The 23,944-nt window shown below is 44.4% G+C and overlaps 1 protein-coding gene across 5 annotated transcripts in view; it reads left to right on the top strand.

The window, feature by feature from the left end:
* SETBP1 (SET binding protein 1) overlaps positions 1-23,944 on the top strand; it is a 374,943-nt gene that overhangs the window by 21,613 nt on the left and 329,386 nt on the right. The window lies entirely within an intron of this gene.

Consider the following 23,944-nt stretch of genomic DNA (forward strand, 5'->3'; position numbering starts at 1 on the left):
ATTTGGTTGGGAATGAATGGGACCAGGTTTCATTGTAATTATATCACAGGAGGTTACAGTGACTTCCCTTCTTGGGTGGGGTATGGCACTCAGCTATAATAGCAGAGGACTGCCCTAGTCTTGAAAGTGTTCCAAAACTCTCTGGGGCTTGTAAATGCCTCTGAACGGAGCCCCCTTGTTGACAGAGGTTTTGGGTTCAGGGTGGTAGGAGTTCATCAGAGTCTTTGTAACTTTCCCCCACATCTTATTTACTTGGGCTCTAGACATGACGGATTAGCTAAAAATAGCACAAATGAATGACCCTCTCTCCATTATGGCTCAGAGATAATCTGTAGCATTTTTTTTACTAGTGGTTTTTGAGCTTTTCTGTAATCATTTTCAGTAGAACTGCTAGAACTCATGTTTTTTCATTGGTGTAAGCCTTGTGTCCTCCCTCACGCTAAGTGTTTGGGCTGATATATTGAATTTCAAATCCAAAGACCCGGATGAGGGGAGGTTTTTCTGGGTGACCAGTGCCTTCTGGTTTGCTCAGACTATCCCAGTTTTAAAACCAAAAGCCCTGAAACCAGGTACCCCTTCAGTCTTGGGCAAGCCAGGACAGTTGGTCATCTTAGTTTAACCTTTGGAATATAAAATAATTTTTAGAAATCAGCTTGTTTTCACAGAGCACAGAGGTTGAGCTTTCCTTCCCCTGTCCCCATTACAAGTTGCAGTGATTTCTGGGGTTTCTGTCATAAAAGATTACCTAAGTGCCTTTGGAAACTTTTGAAATTCTTGCCAGAAAATGGAACAGTTCACATTAGGCTCCACTTGGAAAGTGAGGCTTTGCTTTGGAGTTGGGTCTCTTCAGATTTGAAAATGAGTATCTTTGTCTGTGGCCATTGAGATGGCCAGTTCTTTGTGCATTGTTGGATTTTTATGTGGGTGGGCAGTCTCAAGAACTGTGGTAACTGTTTTCCCTCCATCCCCATCACTGCCAGGGTTTGAGCAACAGCCCACAGTTTGGGGTGTGCAAACCCAAGTTCATTACCCTAGAAAGAACTACGTTGTCCTGATCAGTTATGACCTTCCATAAAGCCACAGGAGTATTCCCAAAGATAGTCCTCTGCCTCTTGAAATGCCCCAGAATAAAACTCTGGAATTTGTGACATGGGGATGATTTAGAAGCTGCAGTGTGCAGTGGACCTCCATTCTCATTTCTGAAATTCTCAGGCTGGTCATCATTAACCAAAAAGCTGGATGCCCTTTTTGTGCTTTATCGGAAAGAGAGGTGACATCACTTCTCCCAATGTGTGACACCCCAAGTGAGTGTTTCTAAGTCTCAGAAATTGGAAGGGAGGCAAAGGGAGGGGAAGGACTAAAATTCAGCTCACAGTGTTGTGTTATGCTGGTTATGCTGACACTGTAATGGGAGTATCTACAAAAATTTTAAATTGTTAGGGGCTTGCTTCATACTCTGCTTCTCCATCCATCCTAAATTTATTTATGCCTAGAGCGGTTACTTCCCAGAAATGAATGAATAAAGTTATCAGTACTGAGTCTTAATCACTTGATAGATGATGGAAACGTTCTCTGATCTCTATTGGATTAGAATGTTAACTCTCTTACTCTCCAGAGTTCCTGTTGTTTGGAAAAGAGGGAGTTAGTAAAAGCTGAAGTTGAGGTGGAGAGGTAGAAACCTTGCTTGCTGTTTCAGGGCCATGAACTTGCAGAATTTACTTATTTGTAGGAATGTGAAACATGTGATCAGTAACTTCGGACGGGGGAAAGGATGAGGATGGCATTTGGTAAGCAACGGATCAGAGTCTGACTCCAAAATCCAGTCTTCTGGGTCTTTTTTTAAAAAGCAAACTCTACCCTCAATGTGGGGTTCAAACTCACAACCCTGAGATCAAGAGTCGCAAGCTCTACTTGACTGACCAGCCAGGTGCCCTGCCACCACTTTTTTTTTTTTTTTTTAATGAGGCAAGCCACTCATTGGAGAAGTGTGCATGGAGTGGCCCCTGGGACTCAGGTCCTAGACTGGGAGCCAGGAGGGAGGCTCAGTTGACCTGATCCTTGAGTTGGTAGAGATGCGTACTTGGGGGTCACCTGAATATACGTGTTGGCTTAGAGCAGGGGTCGGCAAACTGTAGTCTTGGGCCAAATCTTGCTCCTTCCCTGTTTTTATACAGCCCACAAGCAAAGAATGGTTGGAAAAAAATCAAACAAAGAATAATATTTTGTAACATGTGAAAATTGTTTGAAATTCAAATTTCAGTGTCCATAAATACAGTTTTATTGGAACAGAGCCACATCCATTTGTTTACATTTTGTCTATGACTGCTTTTGCATGAAGACGGCAGAGTGGAGTGGTTGTGACAGAGACTGTATGTCCCACAATGCTTAAACTGTGTACTATCTGGCCCTTTCCAAAAGGGAAAAAATTATGTGTATATACATATATATGTGTGTATATATGTATATATATACACTATTATTATTACTATTATTTGACGAGCCTTTTTTTAGGGAAAGGACATAGAGTTTCAGGATAACAGGGATTTTGTTTCGTTTTGTTATTAAGGATTCAGCCTCCAAACTTGGAGGCTGGGGGAAATTGGGTGTTACATCATTATGTGCTGACTTCTTTTTTTTTCTTTTTTTGTAGACCAATTAATTTTGTTCAAGTCATTGTTTGACAGCCTTAGGCAAAGACAGCTTATATTGGATCCCAAATGATTTTCTTTTTCATTGGTTTTTGTAAAAAGAATACTCCTTAGGATAATGATAGCGTTCCTTACATAACAGAGCTAGGTTTTTGCTAGGCTAATTGTATTTCAGTATGTTCTACTACTTTGGTGTGAAGACGTGTATGTGTGGCATCCTCAAGGGCTTTATTCCAAGACTGAAACCTGACACCAACCCTCCAAACCAGAGAGGCATTATAGATGTTGAGGCAACATGGCCTCTAAAGTGGTAGGATGGTAGGAGGGACCCATGAAGATACTCCCTCACTGGCTCAAGTTTGCATGGACTCTTTCTAACCAGGGGACAGGTCACCTGTCTTCCATATGAAATTGAGATGGCAACTGAAGTGCTATATGGCAGTGGGTTTCTGATGAATGAATTTATGTGAGGTGTAAGAGTAGCATTTGGTGAGAAGTAGAGGCTGAGAAGAGAATTCTGAACATATTTCAGGGCCTCAGAACTGTGCTGTGGATGGACCTCCTTTGCAGATGATCTCATTAAAGAAAGGCAACTTGCTCTTTACCATGGTACCGGCATTGTTGCATATTAGACTTACTCAGGCAAGTGATGAAATAACATAAACTTCATGTAGTTCCCTTCTAGGTCACTCAGTGAAAACAATAGAGAACATGAGACAGAGTTTCTAGAAGCAAATTCAAGTATAGCACATGAGTGTAGAATGTTCCAACAGTGACAAGTCTTTGAAAGGCTCGCAGCTGGGCAGAGCTTAGCAGCTCTCCTCTTTCCTGAGAACTTTTTGTGAGAATCAGGAACTCCTCTCCGGGTTCAACAGGATGAGAAGGACAGGGGACTTTTACCCAAGCTCCATTCAGTGACCCAGGCTAGGAGATGTGGGTGGCAATCTGTACCAACTGGCTCGGTGGCTTTGGATGTGGAGTATAACCTTGCTGAAGCCCCAGTTTCTTTATCTGCCAGATAGAGATGATAATTTCCACATTGTATAACTCAATGGAAGATTTTAGGAAAAATGGGTAACTTACAGAGCACACATCATGATAACCAGTTTGGATTTGTGGCAAGTCCTGTGCTAGCTGTTTTACACGTATTTACCTTCACTATTAGTCCTCATAACAGTCCTGCCAGGCAGATACTACTTCTTCACAGATGAGGAAATTGAGGCTCATTTGCTTCAAAAGAGCAGGAACAGAAATGGGCAGGGTTGGTCTTTGAAGCCAGTTCTTCTGTACTCCAAAGCTAATGTTGTATTCCAGTCCTGAAGTGGCCACACTCTAAAAGACTGCTGGAAGGTAAAGATTCTAAGCACTGGGACATTTCCTCTACACCTTCCAACATTAGTTAGGGTGACGAGATCATAACCTGGTATATTGCCCTTAATTCTAAGTGTTCCAGGTTGTTTGAAGGAAAATTCAAATCCTCATGAGTTAAAGTCTTGTTCTTTTCCTTTGTTGTGCTTACAGATTTTTATTTGCCTTTAACCAAAATGCAACTTCTATTTCATTTCTTTGGATTTAGTTTTCCCTTTTCCCAGCTTCATCAAGAGAACCTGTTTCTTCCAATAGCAAGAACTTCAACCTCACATTTGTCACGTGCCTGCCGTGGTCCTGGAACCATGCTTGGGATTTGTCCTGGACAATCCCACCTATACCATCTTCATGTGTCTATGGAAAAACTTCAGCATTCTTCTCTGAACACTGCTAACCCTCTCTTAGGAAGTTCAACGGGTCATGCACTCATTTGCCCATTCTTTAAATAGCACCTTCTTTGTGCCAAACGCACAAAGTGTGGATGTAGATGGGAAGCGAGGTTAGCATCAGATTGCAAGGAATGATGAATGTCAAATAAATAAATGGGTTTGTATTTAATTCTGTAAGCAATGGGAATGCTCAGTGGGCTTTGAACTGGGGAAAGGGAAGGTTTGGGGGCCCAGGGAATATAATGAAAGTGATGCAGAGCAAAGAACCTTAAAAGGGGAGTCTTTAGGTAATACAGCTGTCAGTGATGAGGCCTGTACTAGGGTTCTCCATTTTTCCATAGGGTGTTAAGGGGCACATTTCTCTCTTGACTCTCTGTGGTTGTAGCAGTTTGGCACATCAGATAGTTGGGAGGGGGTGCTGGGCAGGAGAAAAAGTTAGCTCAGAATGCCTGATGTCTGGCTGCTGTATCCATCATCTCCTCCATGGTGGTGGTGGCCCTGGGCATCCAGCAGAGAGCCTTCCACCTTCCTTGTGGCTCAGGTGTCCTTCCCTTCCCATCATTTTGCCCAGCAGCCTCTCCGGTCACTCCTACATGCATCCCTGGGTTTGCCCTCCCTTCTGGGGGGTGAGAATGTGGTGTTTTCAACTCCTGAGAGTATGAGCTTCTTCCCCCACAGCACCCTCAACCTGATAAGAGAGCAGGTCTCACCAGCTTTTCTTTGCAAGAGGCTGAATTTCCCTCTTGTTTAGTTTTATGTTTTCTCGCTATAGATTTTTTTTAAAGCAGCACATTCCTATTTATTCATCAGTGTGCTTGAAAATTTTGTTTCCTGATAGGTTTCTTTCTCCCTTGTTATTTTATAGCTACAGCTGCCTGAAAGGTGGTAAATGACCTTCTCCAGAAAGTATTTGTCTTCATGGGGCAACAAGTAATGTTTGACATCTGGAGCTGAAGGTGTGCTGGACAGAACACTGGACTTGGGGATGGGAGCCCTGGGCACTAGCTCTGTCTCTGTCACTAACAGAGACTAATTTCAGCAAGATTGCTTCACCTTCCTGGGTCTCAGTTTCTGCATGTTTAAAAAAAAAAAAAGGATGAACTAAAAACAGCTTTTGACCTCTGCAGCCTTATGTCTGTTCTAAAAACTGGAAACTTTAAGAACCATTCTGCTAGATGGGGCAAGTCTTTCTCTTTAACAAAACTAGTTACTATAAACAAAATTTTTGACCTCTCTTTGGACCCACTGTTCCATCATCAGATTATTTCCTTTCTGCCCCAATGTCAAAAGGCCCACAATTGTGGGAGCAAGCGTCAGAGTTGAGTTTAAAAAGTGGTGAGATTTATCAAACTTGTGTTCCATGACGATATTCTGGGAAAGTTTGGTTCTTTCTTCCCTTTCTTGTATTTTTTTTTCTTCTGTATTTGGGATTCTCTAGGGGTTTTAAGCACCATGCTGGCTCTTTTCCTCTTGGTTTTGATATTCCCTTGGTAGTCAGTTTGACTTTGGACTTCTCCAAGGAATATTCTTTGGTGAACTCCATACTATTGAAGATAACCTGGCAGAGTAATGAAGCAGAGAAACTGTGTTCTGTTCCAGTGGAGAGCCCTTCATTCCCTGAAGTGAGGAATAAGGGATCTGTTAGCAAGAGTCCATGCCCTGAGAGTGAATTGGAAGTCAGATCCCCTGTGTTCTGGACTGGGTTCTCACTGTCTTTGGAGGAAGAGACCTTGGGCTCTGTATCCCCTCAGGCACATTACTTAACCTCTTGAGACTGTGTCCTGATTGTGTGAAAATCAGGGATGATACCAGCACCTTCTTGTTAGTGTCTTGAGGCGATGGAAGGGCCTATGGGCACTTAGCACAACCCCTTACTCAGTGTGCATTATTCTGATTACTGTGCTAGCATCCAGCACATTTGGGCCACCCACAGGACCATCCTCTGTGCAGGCACAGCTGACCCACAGTGACTTGCAGTGGTGCTGGGCTCCTGGGGGTGTGGGTTGTCTCAGAAGCCTCTGTTTCTCTAGGCTGCTTCTGCTTTCATATTGCTACAGGCTGTGTTGAATTGTGTTCGTGGACGGCAGTGCTGCTGTCTCATTTCTGATGCTGCACAAGCATCAACTAGTATCACTGGTGGGTTGGTTTCTTATTTATTTATTTATTTATTTATTTATTTATTTATTTATTTATTTATTTGGCGGTGGTGAGGATTGCTCTGGGGGTTTATTTAGAGATGGTTCAAAGGTCTTTTATCTCTGTGGTCATTTATCTGCCAAACCAGGATTGCTGCTGAGCTCAAAGCTTGACTCAAAATGAAAGTGTTAAAGCCGTGTCATAAGAACGACCAGTTGGGGTTCAGTGGGCGCTGCCTTCTCCCCTGGCCACGTTGTCAGCATTTGCAGAATCTCCCTCTTCTCCATCATTGCAATTTCACATCCTCAAAAAGTTCTCTCAGAGCTGCATTTCTGGTTGATCTTCGATGACATGGCCTTTTTTATTTTTAATAAAAGGTGAGAGAAACAATCCCTTTTTGCTCTGCTCTACCCCCTCCTTTGATTCTTCTGATTCCTGCAACTTTAAGTTCAAACGTCCTGCCTTCAAAGCACTCCCATGCAGGATGTCCCAGGCATCTCAGGATGACCCCCGCCTGCCTTGCTTGTGCATGAGACACGAGTGGCTTTGGTCAGGAAGTCATTGGGCCTGGATGAGGGCATAGGCCGAGAGCAAAGGGATGTGGCAGGGAGGTTTTCAGAGCCTGGGTCCCAGGCCTTGGTTCAGGCTCCTGACTGCATTATATATAGAAAACAGCACAAGCCAATGAAGTCTTGTGTTGTGGGGTGGGAGGGTTGTTTATTGACAGTAAGCTAAAAATTCAATGTTGTAATTTGCATACGGCCTAATTGCTTTGAAGAAGGGGTTTCAACTTGGATGGTCTTCAGGGTAACCTCAATTGGAAGGTGGCCATGGAGACTCTGGGAACCACCCCCCCTCCCCCAAAGAGGAACCAGTGGCCAGAGGGATAGGCTGCCAGTGGGGAGGGCAAAAATTCAGTGGAGCCAGTTCTCCGGGAGGCATACAGACAGACATAGCATGCAAACACCCACATGGATTCACAGTTGCACCCAGCATGTGCAAGAGTCTGAATTATATGTCCTGGCTGGTGAAGCAGCGAGCCCTCTGTGCAAGCTGAGGCTGCTGTCTGAGCATGTCAGAATGTGGCAGTCAGAGCTCTGCGTTGTGGGCAGGTTTGGAGTACAGAACTTCGAGGGCTCCTTCTAGCTTTCCATGGTATTCCAGGGGATCTTGCCCTATGAAGGCAAGGGGCCTCCCTGTATACTTTGAATGTGCATTTCTCTCTGGAGTCCCAGGTTTTTATTTATCTATTTTTTTTCCTCTCTGCCTACCCCTCCCTCCCTGGGCCAACTTCTCTCACCTCCCCACCAGCCTGTGACCTCACCAGGGGAAACAATGGAGGCCTTTATTTACTCTGAAATGTCCAAGCAGTTCCCATCTTGCTACCTGGCCTGTGAGGCCATTTGATAATCATCATTAGTATCAAATGCAGGTCACTTCGGTGTATTTTCTAGACCTTGTTTATTGTGTTTTTCCCCAGACCTTCTTCTCTGCCTCCCACAAGTTTCTAGCCAGCCTCACAGTGGGGGATCAGAAGTAGGGAAGGAGGAGAAAATTCTTGAAGGGAGACAAACTGACAGCAGTCAGACAGACTGACCTCAAGGTGTGCCACATGCCTTGCCATTAAGAAGTATTCATTTGCAAATATGAATGTGCCCAAGAGCGTGGGCAGCTTTTTATGCTAGGCCAGTTGGTTCATTGGCTTAGTGTTGTGAATGAGAACACAGCTCAGGAGTTGCAGTGTTTTGCCTGACAGACTGGACCCCCAGAGAACCACCCTAAGGGAGTTGCTTCTTCTTATGGCTTCTTATAGCAGTACAGCCAAAGGGAATCTATTTTTGACCTATGATGGGAATTTCCATTTTTCCATCCCTGTCTTTTTTGGGGAGCAAGGAGGTAAAAACCAATGAATTTGGGTGTGTGGCTCTTCCCTGTACCATCAGGCTCCTAAAGTCCCTGTCTGCCCACTGGATTGCTGACATTGAATGACATTGCTGACATTTGGCAGCTGCTCAGGGAACAGGGGAAGGCTGACCACAGCAGTTGTAGGTCAGAAGAAAAGAAGGGTCCACAGTTGGGTCACACTTCCAGAATCATGGAATTCACTGAGAGTGAGTATTTTCATTTAGCACCCCTACTAAACAGACAAAAGATACCTTCCAAAATCCCTTGTGGACAGTTATCTGTCATTTGGCAGCTGATCAGTGGCCCTCAGGGAAGAGACTTGGTACCTCCTGAGGCAGCCCTGGATTTAGGAGAACTCTTTTTTTTTACGTTGCGCTGAAGTCATCCTTTTAAAGCTCAAATATTTCCAGTTCCTGAAACTGTTCCTTGGAGTTCGTGATTTCCTGGTGCCGAACCACCTTGGTTCCTATGCTACGGATGCTGGTTTGTCATTGTTTCTCCTAAAAGGCAAAGATGAGGAGGTGGGTACTCACAGAACAGAGTACAGGCCCAGGCCTGGAAGGTGGTCTGGCCTTACACAGCACCAGGGGATTGTGACCTCCCCTGCTCTAAGCACACCACCTTTATTAACAGGACTCTGGGCTGTCCCAACTTTTTGGTAGCTTCAGAATTGTTGGTATGCACTGAACTCAAGGTGAAGGAAACTCTCCAATTTAATTTTGTCTTATGCTACTCTTGCTGGTCTAAATGATCACATCCTACATTCAGTGGATATTTTGGACCACAATTCAGGTGTTTGCATTATCCTTATTCTCATCTCTTTGTGCAGAGTTCTAGGCAGAGATGTGAATCAACTGCTAGTCAGACAGTCTCGTCTGGGTCTGTGGACTACACAGAAGGCACAGAAATAAGGTGGCTTTGAAATGTAGATGGCCATCTCACTCAGAATCCCTCTTTCCTGCTTTCTCTGGTGGGATATCTCTAGATGGGTCCACCAACTGCGAACATGCTTTCTCATTTACATAATGGCCTTCTTGGTTCTAACGGAAAGGGTTGTTAAAAGTGTGCTGTCAGAAGCAGGTTATTTTCTACTCAGTTACTGTGTAAGCTCTCTGAGGACAGGTGTTATATCTGTTAATATAATATTCACTTATTTTATTTCCCCAGCCTGGATGTTAAACAAGTTCATGTTCACTGTGTGCCAATGAAGGTAATTCTATGGAAGACACTCTTTTCTATCAAAACACCTTCTCCCTAGTTAGCCCTGTGTATTTTGCATTGGTTCCTTAGAAATATCTTAAATCTTTCATCATGCCGCCTTTTTTTGTGCACTCATCCAGATACACTGTAGCAGAGCTGAGACATCTAAATTCTACACGAATCTACAGAATTGTATGGTGTGCTCAGCATAAGTGCTGTGTGGGGTATAGAAAGACCTTTATTAGAAAGAATCGATCTCAGGGCATTTAGGGAAAAACCCAGTGCAGTATGCATAACCAACTGTCCAAATACGTGTTCCAGATAGTGCCTAGTGTGAAAAATTGGTAGCAACCATCACACCTGACCAGCACCTTTACACAGTGTTCACATCTGCCCAACTGTTGCCTCTTTCCAGTTTGTTCCTTAGGCTAGTTCACTGAAGTAGCTGTTGTTCTTCCGTGTTTTGGAGACTTAGGAAGGGACTTGGAAAGCTTTTAAATGGCTTGCCCTGAAATTACAGGTAATTATGGGGTGGGGGGCCTCACACCCTCCTCAGACCCTCAGGTCTCATGGTTTCCAGCAGCGAGAAGCGATCATTGAAAGATGCACTCTAGCGGGTCCTGCTGAGACATCCTCCAGGAGAGAATCACTGAGTCTTGTGCTATCCACCTGCTTGCTCCTGCTGCACACCCGTGGACTAGCCTGTGGGGGAACCTGGGCATTGTGGCATCTTCCCAGAGACTCACAGCCCCTTTCTCGACTGCCCACAGTCATCTCCCCACTGAAAGACACTCAGCAGGGCACCCCAGCAGTGAGGTGTGGTAGACAGTGATGGCTGGCAACACAGCACAGGGCTGTGGGATAATAGGCTCGCTGTGACTTAATCTAGAAGCTATTGACAGTGTACTCTAAAGTGTCCCGGTTTAGACCGAAAATGTGGGATTCACAAAGAGCCCCTCCAAAACAGGACTCCAGGAGCTCTGTCTGGTCTGAGAAATGAAGGGAGGGTGGCTACCCCACACCAGGGATTCTGGGTCCGAACCCCCGTTCCGCCCTTAATGAATGATTCCTTGTTTCCTCATACTTAAAAGGGATTAGTACTGTCTCTCTTCCTTCCACATCACTTTGAAGATAATCTGAACAAATGGTTCTGAAATGTTAAAAGTGCAGTGGAAATATGAGGTGCTCTTCTGTGCAACTGCCCCGCAGTCGATTTCTAACAAACTATAGTCTCTAATTAAACTTTTTCCATGGCTTCCTCCAGTATCCCCTCAGCGCCTGGCCTCTTTCTTCCCCTGCTTTGAATAAAGCCCCCAGACGTGGCTGTGATGAACAGCAGCTGCGGGTTGGAAGCGGTCAGCAGCCTAGTCCAGATACCCGCCACATGGTGTAATTGCCCTTTGTGAAATTCCGGGGTGAGAGGTCAGCCCTCTTTGCCCATCTTTGTCACTTCTCAGTCATCTGTATCCTGGTGGCAGTTGTGTTATCCCAGTATCCTTCCCCTACCCCCCTCCTCCACCCCCCTTCTCCTGGAGCCCAGGAAAAAACCATCTGCTGAGTTGGCTTTCAGAAGATTTTTTTTTTTAAATACCAATTTCCCTTTGTTCCGAGGCAACCTCCAATCAGAGCTGGGGTCTGCTGGGTTTGGCGAAAGGCTGGTATTGTGTTTCGTGCTCCCGGAGGAAAGGTTGTCCACTTGCTTTTCTTTTTGATTCGATTCCCTGCCATTCTGCAGGAGAATCAGGGGTTGCAGCTGCTGCTGTCAGCTGTAAATAGGGAACCCCCTTGTTTAAGAACCTACACGTTAATCCTTTGGCAGGGGGAGGAAAAAAAAAAACAAAAAAACAGTAACAAAACAGAGAAAAACATTAAAACCAACGCTAACAAAAGTCTTTCTTCCTGTTCCTGTTTCATCCCCTAAGTCACACAAGATCCTACTAGTTGCTTAATCTCACAAGAACTTGCTGGCTCTAAGGTTTTCTTGAAGTGTCTTTGGTGTCTAGCCTCTTATGTTTTCTGATTTCTTGCTGAAGAATATGAACTGCCCATTAGAGGCATAGGAGAACCATTTTTCATGGAAAACCTGAATCACAGAGAAAGGCTGTGCAGGCTGCTTTCTTGGTCATAACAACGTCTACTGTTTTGGTGCTTAGAGTAGTTGGGAACTTTGCCAAGTGTTTGACACATATTGTTTACTAAATCCTCCCCACAATCACAGTGGAGCTGTTATTATCCCCATTTTCCAGATGTATAAGATGAGGCTCAGACACCTCCAGTTACTTGCCTCAGGTCTCAGAGTCAGGAAGCTGTGATCCCAGCATGTCCACCCTCTGAGCTCCAAGGCCCATGGCAGCTAACAAGGTGCTCAGGCGGACTGAACTTAGCGTGGACGTCAGAGGTCCTCACCTTCAGAGCTTGCCTTCTAGAACACCTGTGGGTGAGGTGCTTTCTCAATGCTTCCATTTCTCTGCCTGTAAAACTGGAACCACAATAGCTAGATGCCAGGGAACCCAGAGAGAGTTGGGCAAGTCTTGTGAAAGCTTTGTAAGTGCATCAATCTCTGAAGCTAGAGTTTGCCTTTATCCTCTTTTTCTATCACATTCCACAAAATGGGTAAAACTTCTCTCAGCAGATTTAGGACATGCTTTGACACATCCTCTCAAGTTACCTGCAACTTTGGGGACTGCCCTCCCTGTACACGCTCCCATCTTTAGCCAAAGGCCTTTGCTAGATGTTGGCCCTTTACAAACAAAAGAGTGTTTTGCTCCTTTATGGTGATAAGAAGAGGGGTCAGCAAGTGAACACATGATGAATTCCATAAATTGGTGAAAATCCATAGAATACATAAAGCAGCTTTGAAACATGCCATCTCCTCCCTCTTCTCACTGTTGGGCCGGGGCTATGACCCAGAACCCAGGAGTTAGAGTGGGGGGCGGGGGGGCTCTGGCTTCCCTTAGCATGGAATATAAAATAAAACAAGTGTGTGTGTGTGTGTGTGTGTGTGTGTGAGAGAGAGAGAGAGAGAGAGAGAGAGAGAGAGAGAGAGAGAGAGGGAGGGAGGGAGAAAGGTTAATATTTTCTCTTTTGCTTTCTTCTGAGGACATAGAATTTTCCTAGATACTTAAAATATGTGCATGTGTCTGTATTGATTTTAATATCGTAAAATATATTGTAGGTTCCTATTAATGTAGATTATAAGAAATGTAGCAAGTTAACGGAGCAATATACTCATCTGGTCTCCGGAAACTAATAGACTCTTGCTCAGCATCTTACTCTATGAAATGAGGTAATTTTAGTAAATGTTCTCTCCTTTACTTTCCAGTACAGTCCAGACGTGAGCACAAATCTCACCTGAAGGAATTAGAGAGAGACATAAGACCAGGTGAGGGAGGTTGTAAGCCCACAGACTGGGCAAACAGTGGGCCTGGGGTCAAGAGGAATTGTCCTCTTGCTCAGTTCTGTCAGCTGACATGGGCTGCATGCTGGGTTAACCAGGGTCCCTTTCTAGCCTGGTTTCACCCAAGGCTGCAGATCCCATAGTTGTGAGAGCAGGAGAGGCAGAGAGGAGTAGGAAACGGAAAATGTTGACTTCAGAACAGTGTGCTCTGCTGGACGTGAGCAAGATACCCTAACAAAGAGACACAGAGTGAAGATGAGCAGAACTTGGGTGCCTCTGTTAATGGGGACCATCCCACTTAATGTACTCTCTTTTTTCTGCATCACTGAGCCATTCACTACTGTATGCATTCATTTAATCAAAGATATTTTCTTCAATAACTATTTATTGCATGCCAAGCACTGTTGTAACTGGGCATTATTTCTCAAATGTCCAAAGTGGGGTAATGTGTCTCCCTTACTTGCAAGCTCTGTGTCTACGTAGAAAATGAGACAGAAAACATTCTCCATAGTATTGCCGCTAGGAAGAAGGATGCCAAAATTCTCAGAAAATACCTTGTACTTGACTGGTTCTTTGATTGTTAGGAACAGTCTGTGGCAAATTAAAAAGGTTCACAAGAAGCACCTCGTGAGATGAGATGTGAGTTGAAGGTGTCCATTCTGGTAGACACATGTGGCTTTATGGTATTGACGTATTTAATCTATGGGATGTCCTTGGGATTGTCAGCAGAGAAAGAGGAGAAAAGAATGGCAAGGTTGGTTCTGAAAAATCACATGTCACGTGTTTTGGTACAAGGGACAGAATCCAGGAAAAATAATGGGGGTGTGGGGATAGAAGTGGAAAAGGCTGGTGTATTGGGGCCAATCTGGTGCAAGGGTAGAAGCCACCAGAGAGCTGGCCACTCCCAGGGGAGGACGGGAAGGACAACATCTGGGAGAAGAGGTATGCAAGGGGATGAAGGGTAGGAAATCACATGTGCGTATGGGCCGTGTTGGCATTTTAAGGTCTGGGGGAAGGGGCTGTCTCTGAAAGGCTCTATTGGTCCAGGTGACCTTTGCAGAGGAGGGATGGAGCAGTGGAGACACTGGGTACTCCTGGAGAAGCCTGGCTTGTGGTCCTGGACCTTCTCAAAATTGTTTAATGCTTCACCCCAGGTACTGGCAGGTTGGTACTGGCATGGAAGCCAGTGATGATAGCCTTCAAGGGGCAGCAGTACAGTTGGGTCTGGAGAGAGGCGGCTGAGGGCCAGGCCAGCTGTGCCCCTCTGCCTCCGGGGAGGAGCAGGTGCTGAACCTCTGGATGCCTGGCTTTCCTTCTGGCCTCATTGCTGAATGACAGCTGACCTTTGCTCCCAATTTTAGGCTTTTAGCCGATTCTTCTCTGTCTGGGCCTGACTGTGGAGGGCCTGTGGCTGCTGCGGCTCATCTCATTTAATGCAGGAAGATAATTGTCCATCCTTACAGCTTCTCTTTCTCAGAAAGAGGACAGCTCAGCTATGGGGCTTCAGTCTGCAGGCACTGGAGGCAGGGCTCGAAGAGAGGACAGATATTCAAGGTGATGGGCCAGGTCAAATCAATACACATCAGAGAGGGACCCATAGGCACAGATATCCTTCTGTCATCATATTTCTCTGACAAGCTGTGTCTGAGAAAGTAGTGAGGTCTGGTGTCTACTAGAGAGAATTTAGTGGTAGGTGAATATACGTGTGTGTGTGTTTGTGTGTGTGTGTGTGTGTGTGTGTGTGTGTGTGTGTGTGTACAGCTTCTGGGAAGATAGATGTTGCACATGATGTGATAGAGCCGTGGCCCAAGAAGCAAGAAATTAGGTCTGTGAACTTAACCTAAACCCTAAACCTGTGTTTCCTCATGTGCCTCTTGTTCCTCAGGGGCCCATCGTGAAATGAAGGTAATTAAGCAGAAGACCTCAAAGTCTTTCTCAGCTCTGATATTCCAAGAAATACCCATATAAACACTGATTCATATAACTGGGCATTTACACATGTAACTAGGAGGCATATTAATATATAGACAGGATTTTCCTTCATCAGCAGTATAATGATGTGCACAGTTTTTTTTTTAAATAACTGTCTATAAGTATCAAATACATATTTATTTGAGAAAAAGTGGACATATTCAGCCACACCTAATGTGAAAGATGACCAGGAATTAAAAAGGAGGGAAGTCACATGAGCCTCCAGGCAAGTGAAAGGGTACAGAGCCATTATTCCTAATTTATATGGACTTGTCTGGCCTCCAGAGAGACCTCTGAGCTTCGTATCTTGTTGGGGAGATCCGAGTGTGATGCCCATGTTCTCCCAGATGCTGAGGTATGTGCAGAGCCCAGGGAAGGATGGAAGAAGATGGGATGCTCGAATGAACCTTGAAGAAAGCAAAGGACCGAGGCAGGAGGGAAAAGTAACCCATGGCCTTTCTTGAGTCATTGATGGAGGGCAGAGTGCTCCTGGTGCACCTCAGGCTGATTGGCTGGCTGGCAGGGTTTACCTGGAAAATCTGGAATGCAGAGAAGTCTTGGAAGGCCAGATTAGGGAGATCTGACTTTTTCCTGAGGGCAACAAGAAAGAAATAGAGTTGCCCACTCTGGCACTGGGGAAAAGAGGATGGCAGAGTGTGCAGGGATGGGGGCTGCTTTAGGAAGTCATACTACAGCCTGCATTGGAGAGAAGCAAGCCCAAAGGCAGAAAAGAAATAGAAGTGAACTGTAGCACCCAATGAGGTGAGGAAGGACCCTTGGTATTACACTGAAGAGGCCTAGAGAGCCATCAGGCAGGTGAAAAGGTGCCGCCTCTAATATTTTCATTCCTGGGACTTTAAGAAGCTTGGTCATTTTCTTAACAATTCATTGATTCATTTTCTGAAGAATTTCTAAGTGTCTTACTGACACTTACGAAGAGTTGATTGGAAAGTGCCTTGAGAGAAGAGCTTAAGGCATGAGCACAGGCTTCAGATGTTGCCTTCTTATCCTGGGGTTTTGTTTCCACTAGCAATGCCCAGTGCAGGAATGCTAAAAGGAAGGCATTCATCAGATCTATCTTCTTGTCCCTTTACAAACACAAGGTTTCCTGTACTTCAGGGTCATCGCTCATGGTGTGGGGAGTTTAGATTTCATATGGAAGGTTCACTGTTTCTGGTCTGTTCTGTTTTCTGCTCTGCCTTGCCACTCATTCGTCTGCTACTGCAGAGTTCCCCAGCTTGGCTCGGGGCTCAGTAAATCTCTTCTTTCCCACGAAGCTTTCAGGGAAATGGGGGGAAAAGCCAGCATATGTTTGCTTCCACTATCATCTCTTCTCCAACCCCTTTTTAACCAAACTTTAAATGCGACCCACCCATACACAATGTGGAAGAACAAATTGCACTTTTTCTGTGTTAGAAAGGAGTGAAAATGCATATGGCTGTGATGGGGAATTTCCCCCACCCTCAGAAGATGGGGGAACAGGGCAATGGTGTGAAAGAATGAATTAGTTATGGCAAATCTCGTTAGTGTCCATTGTAAGCAGAGAAGCTAAGCCATCTGTGGCCACTTGCAAAATTGTTCCTTGTTTGTTCAGCCTCCCCACCGAAGCAAATCTTTGTGGCTTCTGATAATTTGCATACTGTCACTTGTTTGCCAACTGGAGGGTGTCTGGACATGTGTATATGAGGGGGCATCTGTGTGGACATGTATATGTGTGCTGAAAAGAACCCACTGTTGGTATGCTGCTGTTGAAATAGATGCCTGGGGGTGGGGGGGAGGTGGCTGGCTTTGACTGAGTTCTGGGCTTAGGAGGAGAGGAAGGAGCCTTGGGGGTCCTATTAGTATTATTTTTAGACATTACTAGTCAACATCTTCAACTGCCTTCACGTGCTTCCATCCCTCACTCCTCTCCTGAGTCCCTTGTTGTCCTGATTCCTCTCCCATATTTGCCTTAATTTCTGGGTTCTTAATTAGTGGTGTGTGTTCTGTAAGAAGCAGAACATGTTTAGGGCAGCTTACTGTCTGAGTTATAAGCTAAGAGAGATGTCTTAGGGTAGTGTATGCCACCAGCGTGACCAAATCATTCTGTGTCAAAGATACTGCTGTTTTATCTCCACTCATTCTAGACGTGTTTTACAGTGGATCTCCTGTAGACGAGTGGTATTCCAGATGCTCTAGGGGGCTAATGGCTGCATGACCTTTATTACCCCTGTCTTTGGAGAGTTTCTATGGGGTAAAAGTGATGCGTGATAAGCAGCTCATGCTCTGTGGATGGGATGAACACAGTTCTGGAGGTCATGAGTGGAGGGATTGGTCATTGTGGTCCAGTGGCCACTGAACGCTTTGCATTTAAGGGCCTGTGCAAGACAGATGATCGTGTAGGGTGCATGGTCAGGAGGGTGGTCATTCTAGACTCCTAAGATGCCCCGGCTGGCCAAAAAAATTGGCAAATGCAAATCTGCGAAAGTTAAACAAAAATGTTCCTTCTGCTTATCATCCCATCATCCAATGGGAAGGATGATATAATAGGAGAAGAATCTGGGATAAGAGTCGGAGTTCTTCAGTATTTGTTTCTAGCAGCACCAGCAATTTATTCTCCCCATCTTGATAGCAGCTTACTTGGCCACACTGCACCCTAATGTCTCCCTTGAATAAAGGGTATCATGCTCTTTCCTTCTTCTCACTTCCCTTTATACTAGGCAAACTCTGACAAAAAAGAAAGTTGGCACTTTCATCTCTGTGGAAGACCTCTTTTTATACTTCTGCCTTTTAGGGTGGCATTCTTCATAGCTATCTAAGACGGTCACACTGCCTCCCATTGCTTGATGGCTACACACAAAGAATAGTAAAGATGAAGGAAGCCTTGAAGATCATCAGAGCACTCTCCCCTTTGCAGATGAGGAAACAGCCCAGATCAGTGATGTTTCATATTTGTCCAGGATCATATGGTCAGTCAGTGATGATCTGAAAAAAAACTAGTCTGTCCAGTTATCATTATGCTTGGGGCTAAAAATGAGACTGGATACTTGATTGCTGTGGCCATTTATTGCCACTGCATGGAATTCTTCCCTGCCTATTTGCATGGCCCATCTTATGACAGGTTGGCCCTTCTCTCTTGAACCCTCCTGAACACACCATGGCTTTGCCCAGGAGAATCAGATAAAGGAGCCTTTTATTTCCTAGTTTCCATGTGCTTGCAGCATTCAGAGAAGAGGGCCTGGCAGTGGGAGTGGGGTGGGGAAGAAAACATTTGTCTTTCAATACTGGCCTGACATGAAAGCCTCACTGACGGGCACTTTGAGAACCCAGCTAAATAATGGCCACCACCAAGACAAAAGATAAAACTGACCCACTAGTTATGCGGTTACTTAAACATGATTTACCCTGCATTATACTGGCTGGGACCTGGGGGTCTCGTTTCTAACGAGCCAAGAGACAGCACAATTAATTACATGGGAAGGAACGCTATCAGACAGCAAGCTAGTTGTTGCAAAAGAAAAGGTCCTTAAATATTCCCTACCTTCCTCAAAAACTGTCAGAAACACACAGAAATAGCACAGCTCACATATTGGTGGACATAGGCAAGCATGGGGAAATGATGAGGGCAAGTGGTCCGGGTATAGGATGTAAGCAGGATGGGTGATCACCTGGAACTAGAGAGGTTGCAGTGATGGGGGACAGGGCCAGGGATTTGGAAGGGAATTGTCTTATGATTTGACTGAACATGAAAAGTCAACCAGGAGCTCTATGTTTCCACTGCTCTGGTGGACATGATTTCCATCCTGTGTGTACATCTGATAGTCCATGGGGACCTCTACCCTCAATGGCATGCCCACTTGTGGTAGTTAGGATGGGGAGTGGGGTGGGGAGCTAGAGTAGAAAGAAGGCTCAGAAGGTAGAGAAGCCCATGAGAATGGTGGCCAGTTATAGGAAGTGTCCTGTCCACCATGACGGGCAGTTTTCGAATCATCTTTTAATCTAGAAGCAAATCCCTACAGCCTTCCTCTGACTTAATTGCATTGGGGGTGTCACCATATCTCCCCTCAGTTAAACATAGTGGTCAGAGAAGTTGGCTCTGGAATGGAGTGTGGAGCTGGGAAGATGAGAAGGTAAAGTCTGCAGGGTTTGAAGAGGGCAAGGCCAAAGGTTAAGGGAGAAAGGTTAGCAGCAGGCGAAGACCCAGGATTGAAATATTTGCTGAAGGCTGACAGGCAACAGAATAGAGTCAGACAAGTGGCAAATTCCTATTTTCTCTTCTAATTGAGAAAATATTTTGAGTGGTATTCAGTCAGACTGCATAATGAGTGGGGGTGGGGGCTAGAGATGGAGAGAGAGAATATGAATGAGAGAGAATATTACTAAATTACCACAGAAGACCGAAGTGACTACAGAGTTCAAGGAGTTGTGCAAATGTGCCATCCTCCCTTGGCTCCTCATTGGCCAGCTCAGCCTTCATTTCTTTACCCAGTTGTTTAGCACATGGTCACAGAGGCCCTCCTTTAGATGGAGGGGTTGGTGGCTGCCCATAGGTGTTAGAATCAGATAAACAAAATAGAGGCCAGTCCCCCCTTTCAAGGCTAGGCAGGTATGTAAGCACGCAATTCCAACACAATCTGTGACCCTTGATTCGATGCTGTTGTTACTATTGTTTTCTTTAAAACCTAAATTTTATATCACCTGGGTCTATGCGCAGTTTAGTGAATAATCTGAGATAATCTTGCATCTGAGAGATGATATAAAGGGAGTTGATGCTTAGTGGGGTTGCCTGCACAGCCCAAGGGATTGGGTAGCAGGGCCGCAGTCTGTGTGGATGGGGGAGTCTGGGTGTGGAGAAGTAGTTAGGAAGTAAAGCAGTTGTTTCTTGACTCAACCAGAGCCAGCTGCTCCCCCTCTTTCTCTGTCCTGCCTGCTCTTTCTTGTAAGAAATGGCTGCGGTGTTCCGGAGAGCGAGTGTGTTTGAGTTTCCCTGCTGGTGGTCAGAAGCACCGGTGGTCTCTTCACTCAGATATTTATGAATTGCAAGAGCATAGGGTTGGAAAGGCTGGGAAGGATCCCTTGCCGAGTGGAGCCCACAGGAGTTAAGTGAGGTCACCACCGTGCCTTGTGAGATTGTGGCAGAGCCAGGACCCTGCCCTCAGCCCCCTGACTCCCCAGCCGGCTCTGGGTACACTACTGACTCTTTCAGGAAGTGATGACTCAGATTTTTTTCATCAACATCTCTCACCCCAACCCCCCTCCATTTTCTTCCCACAGCCACCAAAGCCAATAATAGGCCAAAAACAGTTTCAATTTTAGGCAATTTCCTTTTTTACTTAGAAATCTATGGTTAGTGAGGGGTGATGGTGGCTGGGGGAAGCAGGCATAAGCTTCGGAGGGGATGGGTTTTCCTGATTGTCAGGTAACCTAGAGGAAATCAGAACCTTCATGGAACCTTGAGTTGGTCTCTGAAAGAGCCCTTCCACTCTGAAGTCCTTTGGCTTTTAAGTTCAGAAGGGAGTCTTCCCCACCTGCCAATTCAAGGCCCATTCCTAAAACTAAATAAAATTCTAATGTAAGTTTTAAACTTTCACAACTAACTCATGTGAGCAGTTACAAATAATTTATAAGTGACATTCCAGGCTCCTGGATTTTAGTTCCAGTAGTCCTAGGTACATATTTCTTTCTTTCCCAAGAAGGTAGAAACTTCGCTTTGTTGCAGGGCTGAAGTTGGAAATCACTTAAAGAAATTATTAATAATCTAATAATAATTGCTATCTCTAACATTTTGTATATTAGGCTCCAAGACAAGCCCTTTACATACAAACGTATACAACAACCCTAAGAGGTTAGTCATGTTATTCTTATTTTGCTGATGAGTAAACTGTGGCCCCGGGGACTCAGCTAGCATATAGCAAGTGCATATGAGAGTTAGTACTTGAAGTCAGGTCAATATGATTTTAACATTCATACTCTTAATCACGAAGCTATATAAGACCTCCCATTTGCAGTTTGGAGGTCACACACTGTAATAATATAGCTTTTAAATTTCATTAAGTGTTTGAGTCCAAATGGCGTGTACTTATTAAAGTTTATTAAATTTGTAAGGCACACAAAGACTTCATGAAGACCCTGTTTTAACAAATGCCTTAAGTCACAAACTGTGTATTCTGTTACATTATTTGTTTTTAAAATAATAGGTAGAGAAGAGCCCAAGATGAAAGAACCTGGCTGAATTGTTTTGTATCAGCTATATTCTCACTCTGGCTGTTCCTTTCACATTCTGGGATCAACAGGAAGACAAATCCCTTTGCCGTGGGTCTCAGTGGGCAGGAGGGAGGACTGTGGAGATGATGGCCACCAGAGGATTTTGGGAAGTTTAAAGTGTTATCCAAATGCCAGAAGAGAATATGTTAACAGCTTTTATTTTATTTTATTTTTTGTTTAACACTCTAAACAAACTTCAGTCTCACTTTCCAGATTGTTCTCTTTTAGATCCCTTTCCAGAACGTTCACTTGGGTAACTAGAATGAAGCCTAGTTTAGTTGGAATGTTTGGGTAGCTCAGTGTTCTGGTTCTTAGGAACAGTTATATATGTTTGACTCAAATATTTGGTCAGGATGTGCGTAGGAATGTGTGCGTTTGTGTGTGCATATTTTGACACCCAAACAGAACCATATTTTCTGGTTTTACTGTCAGTGTCCTTATTCCTCTCACCCACTTTGGGGTAAGAGATTATGATAAGTGATATCTGTGGAGATTTCTGTTTTCAAGACCTTCACATCCTTTTCTTTTCATTTGAAAGCATTTTAAGGATTTGTTGCCAGATACCTTATGTGGTTCCTGAAGATGCATTCAAATGTGATTGTAAGCTTGCTGTTCTAGAGGCAGCCTGTGCCGAATGGCCAGCATCACCTTGCAGTCCAGGAGAGTAGGAAGCAGAGAGACACTCTCTTTGTGTGAGTACTGTTGGAGGTTTTCAGTGGGGTGATTTGAGGTATCCAGAATGTTCTCTCCAACCTCGACAAGAACAGGTGTCATTGAAGCAACCTCTATTGTGTCTTCACCAAGCTCCCCAAATGCCTTAAATGTGAAATCTCAAACACTTTCATAAAATTAGATTCTTCCTGTGAAAGGGACCCATGCTGGTATTCTCAGCAGACACTTAGCCAGCCTCATCTGTAGTTTGTGAGTGACCTTTCCATTGTTGGAGAGTTCTGGGCTTAGATGCTGCTTTCTTTATTGGGTCAAAGTAATCCTCTTTGTAACCCTACCTTTTAGTCTTATCCAACCCTAGAACACAGAAGCTATGCGAGAGAGTTGGTAACAGTTTTCTAAGACCCCAAAGTAAAACCCAGATTGCATCATAAAAAAGAGACTTGATTTGAGGGGAAGTCCTTACAAGTACCATTCATGCATCCCCTTGTTTGTTCTGCTGTCACTTATTAGGTTCACTCTAAAGAATTAATGAAGGGTCTCTCAGGAAGAAAAAGCAAAGTCTTCCCTCATTTAAGACTCATTACTTAGAAATATTCTAATTCTGAGAGAGTGAATAATGTACTTCTTCTCTATGGTGATCACTTTACCACAGCTTGGCTACTTTATCCAAATTCCTGTGTTGTACTGTCTATTTATTCCAGATAGCAGGGCAGACAGGAAATAGGGAGAAGTAGAAGCCCTCATGGTGTTTAGTGACTGTGCACTATTAGAAACTGGTGGTTCTCAGAACTGGCCATCTCCCTGGGTATCATCACATCTCTCTACTACATTATTTACAGTCTATTAAAAATCACAGAAAGCATGCATGTTTGGGGAAAAAGTTGATGTTTTGCTTCAAGTGGAAGCTATCAAATTTAAGGTACATCTGGGTACCTGTTATTAATGTCCCATAGTGATCATTTATTTGTTCCAGTAACATTTGATGAGTTTGTATTCTGAGGTAGTCATTGTATTTCATTTTAAGAATATAAAATCAAATAGGACATGTCGTCTTCCTTGAAGAATCATGCAAACTTGAGTGAGATAGGCAAACAAAGTGGAAATTATAAAATAATGTATTAAATGCAGTGAACGGAAGGGATGCTCCTCTAAATCACACTGGGGTGGGGAGAGAAAGCTGCAGGGATGGAGGTGAGGTAACTCTTGAAAGTTTTCAGGAGCAAGAGGAATCAGCTGCAGCAAGAAGGAGAATGATCATTCCAGAAAGTAGGAATGGCCTATGTAGAGGAATGGGTGATAGAGTAATAGATCAATTGGATTATAGGAAACACAAGTAGTTCTGTTCAAATTAGTGATGCAGAGAGTGTGTTGGGAGCACAGATGAGGGCAAGCTATGGGAAGAATGCAGATAAGAACTAATTGGTATTTATTGGATCTTTGCTAATGTGCCAGAGAGAATTCTAAGCCCTTCACATGTATATATCATCCAGTCCCCATAAAACACTAGGAGATAGCTCACATTATTCTCCCCACAATACAAATGAGGGAACTGAGGCACAGAAATATGAACTCATTTGTCACTGAGATAAAAAGAGGTGGAGTTTGGAATTGAACCCTTGAAGACTAGCTCTAAAGTTCACTCTGAATCACTGTTCTTTGGGCCTTGTGTATGAGGAGATTGGACATTATCTGAACAACTTGGGTTTATTTTAGACCTAGGAATGACATGGACAGAATTACATTCTGGAAAGGCTGCATGGAGAGCCATGTGGACAGAAGATCATAGGGAAGAAAGGCTGGAGGAAAGGAGGCCAGTTGGAGGCCTTTGACATAATCTAGGTGAGAAGTGATAAAAACCTGAAACACACTGGTGACAGGAGACATCATCAGAAGCGAATTGATTCAAAAGACATAAGCAGGTAGGATCTGCAGGACTCAGTGGCTAATGGGATGTGGTTGTTGAGTGAGAAGGTGGAATTTAAGTTATCCCTTAGGTAAATGGATACCACCATTCA

This window comes from Acinonyx jubatus, chromosome D3, assembly GCF_027475565.1.
Source record: "Acinonyx jubatus isolate Ajub_Pintada_27869175 chromosome D3, VMU_Ajub_asm_v1.0, whole genome shotgun sequence".
Taxonomy (NCBI): Eukaryota; Metazoa; Chordata; class Mammalia; order Carnivora; family Felidae; genus Acinonyx; species Acinonyx jubatus.